Consider the following 14458-nt stretch of genomic DNA (forward strand, 5'->3'; position numbering starts at 1 on the left):
AGAGGTATAGAGGGATAGGGAGCAGGTGTTAATTTTGTCCTGTTTACCTCATGGATTTTTTCTCGTGGGGATATTAAAGATCAAAGTGCTTTGTAAGGTATAACTGTGAGACTGTATTACTTTCCTAAAGAAGTTTTTATTTTAATTCCAGTTAGATAACATACAGTGTTATATTGGTTCCAGGTGTACAATTTAGTAAATAATCCAATTCAAAAATGGGCAGAAGACATAAACAGACATTTCTCCAAAGAAGACACACAGCTGGCCAAAAGATACACAAAAAGATGTTCATCATCACTTACCATCTGGGAAATGCAAATCAAAACTACAATGAGCTATCACCTCACACCTGTCAGAATGGCTAAAATCAACAACACAAGAAACAAGAGTTGATGGCGATGATGTGGAGAACAGGATTACTCATTCACTGTTAGTGGGAATGCAAACTGGTGTAGCCACTGTGGCAAACAGTATGGAGGTTCCTCAAAATGTTAAAAATAGAACTACCCTACTATCCAGGATTGCCACTACTGGAAGTTTACCCAAAGAGGTGGTATTACTCATATTCCCAAGAGAGGTGTAGAGCATGGTACTATGGAGTAGCACAGGTTTCATTCAAGGCCCAGGGCCCCCTCCTTTGTACCTATATGACCTTGACTGTGTTCCTGAATCTCACTAAGCCTCAGTTTCCTCATCTGTAAAATGGGAACAATAAAAACTGCCTCATAAGGCTAACATGAAGATTAAGTGAGATTCAGTGCAGAAAACAGAATCACCAAAAGGTAATAAGAGCACCATCCTCATAATGTGTCTTCTTTACAATGGAAGAAATGGACGTTCAGTAGCTGATTGATTTGGTGTCAGGACACCCAAAGAGCAGAGCAGTAAGAGACTCAGTAAACCAGTGTTTTGTCTTGTATTGGCTCTGAGAGAAACAGATTTGGTGAGTGGAAGCTGGACAAGAAGAAACTTTTTTTCTTTTTCCCTCCTTGCTACCACCCCACCCACCTCAGTCTGTAGGCTCTATTTCTTTAGGGTTTGAGAAAATAGGAGTCCCTGGAGGCCCAAGGTGGGACTAGTACCAAAGAGAGTTTTCCTCCTCTGTTGCTACAGGAATCGCAAGAAACCTTAGGCAAGAGATTGGATCTAAGTGGGGCCATTGCTTAACACCCAGGTTTTCCTGATTATTAGGACAACACTTCTTCCCAATGAGGACAAGGTCTGAATGTGGGAGTTTTGTGAGCCCCGTAAGTAACTGGAAGTAAACTTTTCAGATGAAACTTGCTTGTCTCTTGCTGCTGCCTCTGCTGGTTCATGACAGAGCAACATGATTAACAAATTTTGCAATAAATAAATTGTAGTCACTTACTAAGTCATAGAAGAAAGTTTCTAAGAATAAAGAGGAATCATGGGACTGTGTGGCATCATATTGCATAACAATTCATTTTAAAATAGTTCAAATCTTCCAGGAAAGGGAGAAAATATTGGTAAATCAGAGAGCATCTAAAAATTCAAACAAGGCTGCTAGGTTTATGTTGGGACTTTGGGATTTGGTTGAAAGTTTGACAGAAAGGAGCAAGAATTAGTTATTCCATTCTGGTTGATGCTATTCATGTGAATTTCTCATCTCAACAGAACACCAGACAGTTGCAATTTTGAAAAATGTATTATATTTATAAGGGAACAACACCTGCTTTTGAGACACAAGATAGAAAAACTGGATCAAAACCATTCAGAAAAATTGGATCAAAAACATGGATCAAAACCAGGAAACTCATTTTTAAAATTATTTTTTTAAGGCTTACAAGAAACATATACAGATATTCTAAAAAAAATCACTTAACTTTCTTCAAAAAACAGAAGCAAACAAAACAAAACAAAACAAAAACCTGATGTAATTAGTTTTGTCTACATGAGAAAAGGGAAATGGAAAACTTTAAGATTAATATGTAGGTAATTAACATCAGGAAGGGTCCAAAATATGCAAGTATTTGAGATAGAGGTAAATTGAGCTCCTTAATTGTCCACCACTGCTTTGCAAAGTGGGTTGGCCACACTGAGTTATTGTGTACAGAAAGAAAATACATTAATATTTCTTTTTCTTTATCCCACACCTTCACCTATATATTATATGTGTCTTATATATATGTACAAAATGTGCTGATTAGTATAGTTGTATAGCATGGAATTTAGAAATAAATGTGCATATTAGGAGTACATGTTCAAAAATTTTATTGATGGGAGTACACAGTGAATTAGATATGGAGATCATGACTGAATGATTGGCCCAGTTCTAAATTCTACTGGGCAGAGTAGACATATACTCATAGTTACATATGATTATTTACTTTGGCATCAATCTGTGAAAAATATTTGGGGAATATGGATTGTGTGATGAGCGCCATGCTAGACATAGATAGGAGTACAAGAAATGTCTCAACTATAGGCATTCAGCCTGTGCCTGAATGTCTCTCTGACAGTCTCTCCATCTTGTAGAAGAGTCTGTTCCACTGTTGGAGAGCTGTTATCATTAGTATATTCCTGTTTATACTGCATCTGAATTTGACATGTGACAACCCAATTTGGAAGTACAATTTTTTTTGGTCTAAGTTTTACCTACAAGGGCAACACTGGATAGCTTTTATTATTATTATTTTTATTTTTAATCTTAATTTATTTTTGAGAGAGAGAGGAGAACAGAGAGAGAGAGGGAGACACAGAATCTGAAGTAGACTCCAGGCTCTGAGCTGTCAACACAGAACCCGACACAGGGCTCAAACCCATGAACAGTGAGATCATGACCTGAGCTGAAGTCAGATGCTTAGCCAACTGAGCCACCCAGGCGCCCTTGGATAGCTTTTAAATATCCGAAGACAGCTCAAGTCTATCTTATTTCTCTCTTCCCTTGGGCCCTACTTGGGCTCTTTCAACTCTGTAATATACTATCTTAAATGGCAGGCATGTGAAGTTAGTCTAGTTTGTCAATTCTGTTTTAAAATGTGATTGAAAGAAAATAAAAATAAAATGTGATTCAACCTGTGCTGAATGCATGAGATTATCATTTCTCTTGATTTGGATGCCAAGTACTATTGACAAAATTAATAATTAATATTATTGAAAATTTCATCTGTCTCTTTACGGTTGACTAGGGTTCCCGGAAGTTTTTACTGTGAACTCTGGGCTAGGACTTCACTAGTTTATTTATATAATTACCCGTATAACTGTGCAAGTTATTATTTAGACCTAAATGTAGGGTTTATATTTATCTCAGTTAAATATCATCCTGTGTGCATTTTGATTTGTAGCATGGCTTCCTGGGATTATTTTTTTTATCTTGCCTCATTCAACAAAAATTAACTAAACCCCCACTAAAAATGCTAATCCGTGTTTTGGGTTGTGGGGTCATCTGAAAAAATAAGTCATAGTCCCTTTTCTTGAGTATCTCACATTGTAATCAGGACACTGGACATAAACTTCTCCATCATGCAACATGTTAAACTCTATAACAGAGGCATGTGTGATGAACATGCAAAGAAGAAAAGCATTTAAATAATTGGTAATATTTTTATATTGATTTAGAATTTGTGATTAACTTGCATATCTTATTTAACTCTCAAAACAATTCTGATGGATGATAGTGTTAGAAAATAGTCATCAATTTACAGAAGCACCAGAGGCTCAGAACAGTTAAATGACCCAGCAAATAAGAACTATCTTTTCCCCCTTTTTTAAAGGAAACCAGGACAAAGTGATTTTATTTTTCTGGCTCAATGCTTATTTTCCAAGATTCCCCAGAAATTCTACATAGTGCCCTCAGAGATTTATGACCAATTCACTTTGGCACCTAGGGATGTAATCTTTTCAGGTTTGTTGGTATAAATTCATTTAAAACAACTTCTCTACCTATATGTCAGCTGATCTTGGTCTATAATACACCTTTCAAAGTTTGAAGTCCATGAATAGAACTTTTTTATGCTCCTGTTTGTCATCTGTTGTTATTTGCTAATTTTCCAGTGTCCCCTGGCAGTGGCTGATTCTTTCCTTATTTTTCCTCTCCTCTGAACACGGCTTTTGAATACTCCTTTCTGTTGAATTTTCTCTTCAATTGCCAGGTCCCTTTTTCCTCCTCTTCTCCAATGTTTGACAATAAAATATGGAAAGAGCAGTAGTGTTACTGATAAAATGAAGTAAAGTCCTTGTGATGGGGTTTTGGGGTAATGGTAGGGTTTGGAGCTGATGGCCAAGAAGGAATTCTTGAAGGAGTCTTTGGTGCAGAAAGGTGATTTTATTAAAGCACGGGGACAGGACCTGTGGAAAGAAAGAGCTTCACTGGGGCTGTGACAGGTGACTGATTATATACCTTCAGGTTGGGAGGGACTTAGGGACAGTGTAAGTAAACAAGGTTTCCAGGACCTTGAGGGGCTAGCTGTTGTTAGGGAAAACATTTATTACTATTTAGTAAAACCTCAGTCATGAGACCCTTCAGATGAATGACAGGGGCCATATGCTTGGAGCGTAATTGCCAACATATACTTGGGGGTTAAAGATAAAGGAGGTTTGACAAAGGAATTTTTATGTGTTTAAGGAGACTCACAGGATCCTGGGGCGGGAAGGATAATGTTAAGCCAAGATTCCCTTTTGTCTTATCCAGGCAGCTGAGCTCCTAGAGGGAGATCACTCTGCCTGTTTCAAGGACTTGTCAATGGGCTGTAGGCAGTAAAGGAATTTAATTTTTCATTTGCCTTTGTTTCCTACATCACCATGGCAAGCACTTAAACCCTCTTACATCTTGATGAGGGTAATATTAGGGCTCCAGGGAACGCCCTGGAGTCTATAGGCTTCTGGAAATTAGGGTATGGATAAGATTGCCTTTTTCTTGACGTTTACTAAGTTATCCATGAACTGAAGGAGACTCCTGTCCTGCATGACTGTGATCTCTATCAGTCAACCATTTTGCTTTCTTTCCTTTCCCCTGTTCTTGGGCAGCCAGGAGTGTCCGAGGAATAGCACACATATCCCACGTGGGGGTGGCGGGGGGAGGTGCTGTGTGCTAGCTTGTGCTTTGCCTCATGCTCCCTCATCACTTGGAACTGTCACCATTAATTGCTTTCAAATTTTGGCCCGTCTTTATGAAATTTGTTTCTTTATTCCCTCTTTGAAAACAAACCTAGGTTATTGAACGTCTGGGCTGGAATTTCTGTTGAAGAAAAATATTCAGAGGCTCTTGGAGGGTGTCCAAGTTCTCAAGTCTTTTTTGTAAGTAGGTAAAACCACTTGTTTGAAAAACAAAATTCTCTCCTCTTAAGTCTTTTTTGTCATGTGCACTGGTGAGCCATTTTCATTGAAATTATGAGTTACATATGAGAACAGAGTGACAGGTTAAAAAGATGAACTCTTTTGCACTATATTGAGTTATTTAATAGGAAGAGGAGTTTATAGGTCTTTTAATTTTGAATTTTTTTTTCAACGTTTATTTATTTTTGGGACAGAGAGAGACAGAGCATGAACGGGCAAGGGGCAGAGAGAGAGGGAGACACAGAATGGGAAACAGGCTCCAGGCTCCGAGCCATCAGCCCAGAGCCCGACGCGGGGCTCGAACTCACGGACCGCGAGATCGTGACCTGGCTGAAGTCGGACGCTTAACCGACTGCGCCACCCAGGCGCCCCTTGAATCATAACATCTATGAGAGTCAACAATCCCTCTCTAACCATAAAAACTATAGGGCATCGATGATACTGAAGTTATGAGTACACAGATTATGAAGATCTAAATTTTGACTCCTACATAATCCCCACTCAATAATTAAAACCCGGAGAATTGAGACTGCTAAAAGTTGACAAGCAGTACTACCAATAGAAATAACCATTCGTATACTAATCTTATCAGAAGATGTCTGCACTCATGGGCCGTCCCATCCCTAGGTCTAAAAACTGACACCATCCCAGACTGACTAAATCAAAGAACCCTAATGAGCACACGACCCAGACTATATATTATGGCCAATGCTCAGACATTTGAGGCTCAAACCACAGCTTTATACCCATGGCACTTGAATTGGTTCCATTAACATATTTCAAAAAATGATCAGCATGTATACTATAAAGTCATTAAGAAGCAAAATAAGCATTAACCTTTAAAGTTAAAGATTGGGAATTTAAATCTCCCCTTAATGATATGCCACAACTAGATACATCAACTTGATTCACCAGTATTATGTCAATACTTTTTTTTGTTAAAGCAGAAATTTTATTAAAATCCATTTGTTTCCAAAATACGAAATTTATTGTCAAATTGGTTTCCATACAACACCCAGTGCTCATCCCAAAACGTGCCCTCCTCAATACCCATCACCCACCCTCTCCTCCCTCCCACCCCCCATCAACCCTTAGTTTGTTCTCAGTTCTCAACAGTCTCTTATGCTTTGGCTCTCTCCCACTCTAACCTCTTTTTTTTTTTTTTTCCTTCCCCTCCCCTATGGGTTTCTGTTAAGTTTCTCAGGATCCACATAAGAGTGAACACATATGGTATCTGTCTTTCTCTGTATGGCTTATTTCACTTAGCATCACACTCTCCAATTCCATCCACGTTGCTACAAAGGGCCATATTTTGTTCTTTCTCATTGCCATGTAGTACTCCATTGTGTATATAAACCACAATTTCTTTATCCATTCATCAGTTGATGGACATTTAGGCTCTTTCCATAATTTGGCTATTGTTGAGAGTGCTGCTATAAACATTGGGGTACAAGTGCCCCTATGCACCAGTACTCCTGTATCCCTTGGGTAAATTCCTAGCAGTGCTATTGCTGGGTCATAGGGTAGGTCTATTTTTAATTTTCTGAGGAACCTCCACACTGCTTTCCAGAGTGGCTGCACCAATTTGCATTCCCACCAACAGTGCAAGAGGGTTCCCGTTTCCCCACATCCTCGCCAGCATTTGTTCATTTTGGCCACTCTGACTGGCGTGAGGTGATATCTGAGTGTGTAAAATCCATTTTATATAGTGTTTTAGAGATAAAAAACATGGAGAGTCCTCAACATTCAGGCCATCAACTCTATCCTCAGAAGTGCTTCAGGAGAAGACAGATTCCTTTGCCCTCGCCCCCAAAAGATACTTCTATTTATACACCTGAAAATGATGCTTTTATAACCACCTCTCAAGAACAGTCCTGTTGAGATCCCAAAACCTCTGCCAAGTGAAGTGATATTAGCAGAGAACCTTCTCAGAATAAAAGTGCCTGATTCAGAGGTGTAGTGCAAGAGATACATAACATGGTGACTGCTTCAGAGGAGTGTGCCCACTCCCAGTAGGTGGGCCACGAAAGAACCCGAGGGCCTAGCTGAGCAGCCACTAGCTGCGGAGTGTGGCAAGATGGGACTGCATGGCCTCCAGGGCCTCTTCTTCCTTCTCATCTTCTGATGCAGCCATCGCTCCTGAAGGTCTGGGCTCCGGAAAGGCATCGGTCACTTTACTAGGTGCTTTGCCCAAGGCACCTGTTGTGATTTCAAACAGAATTTTGTCAATTTCCATTTCTGCTGCTTTTTCCATTTCTTCCTGATCATCCATGCTTTCAAAAGTATCTTCTAACATTTCTTCTATGACGCCAGCCTTCATCATCTCTTTGGATAGCTCCCTCATGGTGGCCTGGATTTCTGGGATCTTCACAAGACTCTGCATGGCCTTCATCACTTCTTTGCTCTTCTGCAGGGAACCAGCCGCTCGCAAAACCACCAGCTGGTTCTTCATCCCTATGAGCACGGAGTTCACATGAGCATTGGAAGCATAGAGCTTGCTCACAGCAAGCTAATTTTTATGAGCTATGTATGCATTTGCCCATTCTTAATTACGATTAAGAGAAAAATGAGGACTTGTTCAATCTGTAAGTCTTCTTATTCATGAACATCGCTGTTTACTTGTATAAAACATTTAAAAGTTATTCCTGTTTCACGCCTCTGTCTGATGAGGGAGCATAAGGCAAGCTGACACCTTCCAAACCTCCCCCCCCCCCATCATCCCCAGGTGGGATATGTGTGATATTCCTTAGGCACTCCTGGCTGCCCAAGAATAAAGGAAAGGAAAAAACAAATAACTGATAGAGATCACGGTTCTGCAGGATATGAGTCTCCATCACTTTACCAATGTCTTAGTAAATTACAAAAAAAAAAAAAAAAATCTTATCAATAACCTAATCTCCAGAAACCTACAGATTCTGTTTCCTGGAGCCCCAACATTACCCTCCCCTTCATAGTGATGTGGGGAGCAAAAGCAAGAAGAAAATAGCAAATAAAATTAAATTTCTTTGTAACCTGCAGCCCATTGACGAATACTTGAGGCAGGCTGAAATATAATTATCTCTCCAGGAACTCCCTACTGTCTTAATGTTAATGCCTTACTAGAGGGGGAAAAAACAGCCTTAGCTTGACAATAGCTAGACTTCCCACATCCTGTGAGTCTTCTTTAGCATATGAAAGTCCTTTTGGAAACTTCACCTTTTCTTTACCTCCCCCAACTCCCAAGTATATAATATCACCCTCATAATCCAGGGGCAGGTCTTTCTGCCCACAGGTCCTGTCCCTGTGCTTTAAAAAAAAAAAAAAAATCACTTTTTTGTACCAAAGATGTCGCAAGAATTCTTTCTTGGCCGTCAGCTCCGGACGCCTACTACCACTCCAAAACCGCATAATGTTTAAAGAAAACTGCCATCAATTTTGTGTTGCTAGTATCAAAGTGCTTCAAAAACTACCAAAGTAGCAGTTGTAATGGGCTGGGGTTTAGGATACTTTGTTGGACTCATCTCATGTACATCTTCCAGTCTGACTCAAATCAGCAGCCTTTCAATAGGGCATGGAATCCAGCTTTCCAAAGAGCCACTGAAGGGCCAAAGGTCAAAACTGAAAGTGTGGGTGGGAATGGGGTGGGGAGGGCAATTCTGATCAGTGGGAAACAGGAAGTGGAGGGAGTATGCAAACTCCTTCTTATGAACTGCCCTAAAGCATGGTTCTGCCTGTTTCTCCTTTTCCTCATTCTCACATCAGCAAGTAACCTCCGGCTCAGACTGTTTACTGGGAAACCCAGGATAGGATGGCTGTTGGCTAAAAGTATCTGTTAACTAGCCCATTAAGCATTCATTTTAATCCAGGATAATTTTGTGAACCTCCTGTATTTAAAGCACTAGTTTAGTAATTATAAGTGAGGCAAAGCTGAACAGAACTCAGTCTTTGACTTTGGGCACTAATATTCTAGAAGAGAAGATAGAAAAATTGCATAGGCAGCATAGCTCCAGGGGATTCAGAAGAGTGACTTTCTAGGTCTAGGTCTGCCAGTCACTGGCTGACATTTACTTCTGAGCGAGACATTTATTCTCTTTGGGCCTCTGTTCTCTTAGCTGTAAAATACAAGGTTGTGTTAGATAACCTCAAAAGTCCTCTCCACATCTAAAATCCTTTGCTTTTATAAATTTAGTCTAGGAGAAGGATTACTCCAATCAGTTCTGTATGATAGGTGTGTTCTCTGAATCCAAGTGCTGTGGGAACCAGAACTTTAGAGACTTGGGAAGCTTTTATGAAGAAGGAGGTATATGAGCTTGGTGGATTTGTAGGATTTTGATGGGCAGGTAGGGGACAGATGGGCATTTTAAGCATGAGGAAAAACATACTCAAAGGAATATAAAGGGAAAGTATATGTCTCATGCAGGAAGAGCAATGAATAGTTCAGTCTGGTTGAAGGGGTAGATGGGTGTCTACATTTAAGAGACTGGTAAAGTAGAAAATGGAAGATCCAAGCTATTGCATTAAGTTTGAGCTTTACCATGTATTCTTTGACTTAGCATGTGTATAGAACACTTACTATGCTCCAGGCAGTGAATGAGGTGCTGAGAACACAGAAATCAATAAGATGCAGTGCCCTCAACAGGCCTGTGAGCAGTGGGCAAAGGAGTGAAACTAGTGTGCAAAATCCTGTAACATAAATAAAACTTAAGTACAGAGAATGAAAGTGTCGAACATCTCAGAGGTATAATAACAATAGACAGGTAGAGAGGGAGTCAAGGGTGATAGGACAAGAGGAAAGAGAGAAGGATGAGCATTTTCTTTGATAAGAAAATGAATTTGTTTTGACGTTGAATTTGAGGCCCTTCCAGACAGCCACATAGAAATGTGTAAATAGTAGAAGAATATTGGTTTGTGACTAGCTTGAAATGTTGGAACAAGAGATTGAGATATGTGTATATTTTCTAAGTAACTCATAGGTCTGAGAGGGATTGTCAAAGAAGAAAATATAGACAGAAAAAAAGACCAAAGGGAACACCTTAGGGAATGCCCATGTTTAGGAGTTAGAAGAAGTAAGTGGCATGAACCAAGAAGAGTTAAGACTATCAGAAATGGTGGGCAACCAGCATAAAGGATGTCAAGGGAAGAAAGAATTTCAAGAAAGATTGGGGGGGGGGGTTGGACAAGATCAAAGGCTCCCCAAGCTTGATGGACCAGCTGCATTAAAATCAATTGAAACATGTATTAAAACTATGTAATTTGTGTCTTGATGGATCTTCAAGAAACTACTAACAGTAGCTGCCTTGGAGGGAACCTAAGGACTACAAAGCATGAGTAAACTGTATGAACTGATATCCTAGCCCTCCAAGTCAACTACAAAATTACATCACTGTCCCTTCCTTGGTTCATGGCTATGGCTGTATGAATTGTCCCATATGAGCAGCTAAAGTTAGAAGACAAAAGCCAGAGCTTGGTTAGTGGATCATTTGGTTTGGTATATAGATGTTGGTTAAGTATATCCACCCAAAATGGACATGAGCTGTACATGGAGGGGGCCTTGAAAGACAGCAGCAAGGGAAAATCTTCCCAATGGGTAGATTTCATGGAAAAATAAGAATATATATGCAATCAAGAGCAAAAGAATTGGCCAGCCGGTCAGAACCTGGGAAGAGAAAAGCTAGATTGTAAGAAAAAATGTCTGGGCCAGATGCATGAGTGTGAGTATATGGGTGTGGGCATAAAATGTGAAGATCTTTGTATCAGATATTGACCACCAGTAAGCAGTCACCAGAGAATAACCATTGAGTAACTAAGGCAAAATGACTTGATCAGTTAAGAATACCTAGTCTTTGTCACTGGCCACCCCAGAACTAGCACCACTGGCACATTAACAGAGTGGAGACCACATGTTAATAGCATGGGCCCCCAATAAGCAAGGCTGATTTCTTTCCACCATTGAAAGTCCAACCAGTTAGCAAGCGAGCTCAATGTGGCACTATTTCTTGAGGGTACAACACTGTTGCAAATTGATCACAGTGAGGCTTTTCTTCCTGGAAGGACCAGTGGTATGTCGCAGTAGTTACACGTATTCTTGGTAACTATTCACCTTTCCTGCCTCTACAGCCTCAGCCAAGCACCGCTATCTGGAAGATTTTAAAGTATCTGATCCAGGTATACAATCTCGTACAACACAGCATCTGACCATGAGACCTATTTCACAGAAAAAGAGATAGGGAGGTAAGCTCGTGGTCATGGGATCCACTGGTCATATCAAGTACCACATAACCCAGGAGTAATTGGTTTTACAAAGCAATGGAATAGCCTGCCAAAGGCATAACTTGTTGGCAATACTCTGCCATGGTGTGGTATCATCATAGCAAATCACAAATTTCTATTTGGATGTTGTGTCCCATTAGGAAGAATGTGTGGGTCTTGAAATCAAGGGGCAAAAGCAGGAGTGGCCTCAGTTGCCTTTATACCCAATGACCCACTTAGGAGTTTTGTGTTTCCAATCCCCATAATTCTAGGCTCTGCAGGAAACTATAAGCTATGATTTTCACCCGGGAGTTTTGGACTTTTTATGTGCAGGGATCAGTAGACTAAAGGAGGAGTTAATATTTTGGTAGGAGTAACTGATCCTGATCAGTGCGAAGAGGTAAGTCTGCTGTGACCCAGTGACGGTAGGGAGGAATATATGTATATATGTGGAATTCATTTAATCCACTTGAACATGCCTTAGCACTTGCTCAATTATAACTAAAATGAACAATTCCAGCAACTCCTGCCTCAAAGGAGTATAGTTACCATGGGTTCAGACCCCTCAGGAATAAGAGCTTGGATTATACCAGCAGATAAGTCATCAAGGCCAGCAGAGGTTAAAGCTGAGTATGAGGGGAATTTAGAATGGGCAGTGGAGAGAAACGGAAGCACCAGTTGTGGTCCTGACATCAACTGCAGCAACAGGGCTGTAGTTCATCCCCATAACCTGTCGTCTAAATTTCCCGCAGGAAGACAGATCCACTGAAATCCTGGATGCTCTGTTTTCCAAACGTGTATGAGGAAGTTGATCACATCACAAGGGTTGCAACAAGCATGGAGGTGAGCACTCTATTCAAGACGCACTTCCATTGAATCTGTAGGTTGCTTTGGGTAGTATGGACATTTTAACAATGTTGATTCTTTCGATCCATGAACATGGAATATCTATCCTTTTGTTTGTGTCATTTTCAATTTCTTTCATCAATGTTTTACAATTTTCAGAGTTCAGGTCCTTTACCTCCTTGGTTAAGTTTACTTCTAGGTATTTTATTCTTTTTAGCATAATTGTAAATGGAATTGTTTTCTTAATTTCTCTTTCTGCTACTTCATTATTAGTACATAGAAATGTTACCAATTTCTGGATATTAACTTTGTAGCCTACAACGTTACTTAATTCAAGAACTATACTCAAATTAATATATATATATATACACACATATATATATTAAAAAAGAACTCACTTGCTGTTAAGAGGGAAGGAGTGCAGCTAGCACTCCTAATTGGCTCATATCTCAGTATCTGCCCCCCTTGTGCAACAGTAGCGCTCCCTTACGTGCTGATCAGAGATGCACTTTGTGGCACCAGGCAGTCAAAGAGTGTGATGTGGGGAAACAGCAGGAAGTGATCATCACTACAAAAGCTACCATTGGTTCAATCCAGAAAAGGATCTAAAAATGTCCACTGGATTTTGCAGCAAAGGTTGTTAGTGACTTTGGCAAGAGCCTTTTCAATTGAGTAATGGGAGCAGAAGCCAGATTGCAGTAGGTTAAAGAATGAATGGAAGTAAAAACGTCAAAAGAACAACTTGAGAAAAGTCTTAATGAATGTTCAGCTGCAAAGGGAAGGAGGCTGCTAGGGAAGCAGCAGTGGCGGATGGACTGAGATGTGAGAACTATGGCGGGATTTTGTTTTAGTAGAAAGAGACTGGAGGGGGCGCCTGGGTGGCGCAGTCGGTTAAGCGTCCGACTTCAGCCAGGTCACGATCTCGCGGTCCGTGAGTTCGAGCCCCGCGTCAGGCTCTGGGCTGATGGCTCAGAGCCTGGAGCCTGCTTCCGATTCTGTGTCTCCCTCTCTCTCTGCCCCTCCCCTGTTCATGCTCTGTCTCTCTCTGTCCCAAAAATAAAGTAAAAAACGTTGAAAGAGACTGGAGTGTGTTTAGATAACGGTGCGAAGAATATGGGAGAGGAGACGGGAAAGGTCAAATTAGGGTGAGGAGAGCAGGGAGCATGGATGCAGGTGGACGATAGTCTGCTTGCATTGTTAGAAGAGTAGAGGGGAAAGGATGGGTGTAGATGCTTTTAAATTGCTTTATTTTGTTGTTTTGTTTGTTTTTACAGTCTCATTCTTTTAAAAATCCCTGCATGATAAATCTGTGTTTCTCAAAATATCTGATAAAGCATCACCCCCTCTCGCATATTCTTTTTCTGCTGAATGAGAAAGCTCCCCGAATAAAAAAGATCACCTTGTACACTTGAACAATTACTTCCCTGGTCTTCACAACGGTTCTCCGAAGTAGGACAGAACCATCCTATGGTTTCATTTAACAGATACAAAGATAAGAACACAGAAGGATGAAAAGTACCTTGCTAAAATGTTCACCAGTAATTTCCTTATTCAGTGGGAAACTTCCATCCTGTACTCTTCACGATGACTTCTCTCATTCAAGAGATTTCCCCTCCCTCTTGCTACTGAAAATGAAGATACTGGATATAATGTGAAAAGAAAGAGTAGCCCCTCCAAGCCACTGAGTTTTTTGATCCTGAGATATATACTTTCTATAATGTAAGTTTCTTATGAGTAAAAGGAGTTCTTCATAAGTACATTAAAACTTCTATTGTCACACAGAACTGAAGCAGACAGAACCTTAATAGAGTGTTTCATGCTTCATAGCACACATTTCAGAGCTTCTGGCTTTGTTGTTTTAGATTCCAGGGATTCGGGATGGTTGTGAAATGAGAACTTGGTTATGCTACGTAAGAAGGCCAGCCAAGCATTAAATAGGGGCATCTGGAGAGTCTGGAAACCCTAATAGGCTTGTCAGCCAAATTCTGCCATAGAACAGTTAGATTCTTACAGATTTATGGGCCCTCATAGGACAGAGAACTCCCATCCATGGTTAGAATTTCAGTCACTTTACCCTTTACCCTAACAG

General features: G+C 40.4%; 1 protein-coding gene and 1 pseudogene across 5 annotated transcripts in view; both read right to left on the reverse strand.

The window, feature by feature from the left end:
- TSHR (thyroid stimulating hormone receptor) overlaps positions 1 to 14458 on the reverse strand; it is a 161248-nt gene that overhangs the window by 128381 nt on the left and 18409 nt on the right. The gene's annotated exons all lie outside the window — the stretch shown is intronic.
- On the reverse strand, positions 7218 to 10677 carry LOC112855050 (charged multivesicular body protein 3 pseudogene; annotated as a pseudogene).

Source organism: Puma concolor, chromosome B3 (assembly GCF_028749965.1).
Source record: "Puma concolor isolate L17-30 chromosome B3, mPumCon1.1.hap2, whole genome shotgun sequence".
Taxonomy (NCBI): Eukaryota; Metazoa; Chordata; class Mammalia; order Carnivora; family Felidae; genus Puma; species Puma concolor.